A 1742-nucleotide genomic window follows, 5' to 3' on the forward strand; every position below is an offset into this window, starting at 1 on the left:
TCTGTAGAGATTAACCTGTGTGGAACTGAGTGAAGTACAGACAAGAGACCATGCTCTTTAGGGGAAGAGTAAGCTTTAGTGCTCACTGAAGTTCCTTGAGGCAGGGCAGGGGGCTAAAGAAAGAGTAAAGAAGGAACTTCTTCACACAAGGCTGTGTATGGAAGGGCTTGCTAGAAAGTAAAGCCAGAACTCAGTAAGTAAAATTCCATGCACATAACAGTTAATATTTTCATTTATTTCTTGTTTGTTTGTTTGTGATGCACTGCAGAGTATGGTTGGCCCTTCTGGCTCACAGGGCACACTGCTGACTTATCTCCAACTTACCATCAACCAGAACCCCCAGATCCCTTTCTCAACCCTTGCATATATTCATGATTGCCACCTCCCAGGTGCTGACTCCAGCACTGAAGAAATGCAAGCAGGTTTAGCAACTGCGTAGAAAACGTAGTCTTTCTCCCACTGTTAACCCTTTTTAATAGTTGGGAAGATAGAAGCATATGATAGTACAGATGACTCAAAAAGACATACATTAACAATGTACATTTAGTATTTATAACTTTGTGAAATAGGGAAGGACCCAATTTACAGAATTAGAAGTTAGCAGTGTCAGGATTTTACTGAGGAGAAAGTCACCTATGGAAGAGACAAATAATGATCCGCTGGTTTGCTGCTGAACAGATAACAATGAGGACTAGGACAGCATCACTGTTATTCCTGGATTATCTTTATATCTTCTCTCTTTCCTTCATCTACAAGAGTCTCAAAGCTTGATGCATTATTTAGACTCCTTTATGCAAAAGATGCATCCTAATTCACTTTTGATTTTCTCTTCATTAGAAGAAAATGCGTTCAAGGCGTCAGGATTAAGTTGTCTGTTCGGAACGTCTACAAAACATATATTGTCAGAAAGAGAGGAGTTTGTTCAAACTGTTCTATCAAAAGATATTACATTATATTCCATGAGAAGAGGATGTTGATTTTAGGGGAGTTCTAGGATTTCTTCCTATGCATTATGATGATAACATGTATAGGTGTTTCATCCTACATTTCTGTGATAGTCAGGTTTTTTTGTCCTAAAAAAGGCAGATAAAGTATCCTCTCTTTTTCCTGCAATATCCCTTAAACATACTGCTCAATATTAGATGTACCCACTGAAACAGCCCATGTCTTGGATTCCTGGTTTTTATGAAGGCTGCTTTGGAAATGATGCCTCCTATTTTATGATGTTGATCCACAGTGTCAGGGGCAGATGTTGGTGGCATGACAGCAGAGGTTGAACCTTCCCACCCATATCCTGTCACATGTTTTTGCCGTGTGACAGATGGCAGCAGAGCTGCAGTCTGATAGAGTAGTGTCTGACATGGAAGTGCATCTGGAACAAAGGTGTGTCACTGAATTCCTCCATGTGGAAAAAGATGGCGCCCACTGACATTCATTAATTTGCTGAATGTTTATGGAATCAAGCAGTACATGTGAGCACAGTGAGGGGTACATTTCAGCAGTGGTGACTGTGAAGTGAAAGAGAAGCCACATTCTGGATGACCCTGCACAGCTGTCACAGCATGAAATGAAGAGTGCTCATCCATGCAAATTGACTAATGGTGGTAAAAATGTTGAAAAGCAATATTTTGTAGCTGAAAATTTACCCTATCAAATAGTGTTATTGTGCTCTTTGTATCATTTCTAGCTTCCATGGCAATAAATAGGAAGTATTATTTTGGAGCAACCTACATAATACTCCT

Source organism: Meleagris gallopavo, chromosome Z, assembly GCF_000146605.3.
Source record: "Meleagris gallopavo isolate NT-WF06-2002-E0010 breed Aviagen turkey brand Nicholas breeding stock chromosome Z, Turkey_5.1, whole genome shotgun sequence".
Taxonomy (NCBI): Eukaryota; Metazoa; Chordata; class Aves; order Galliformes; family Phasianidae; genus Meleagris; species Meleagris gallopavo.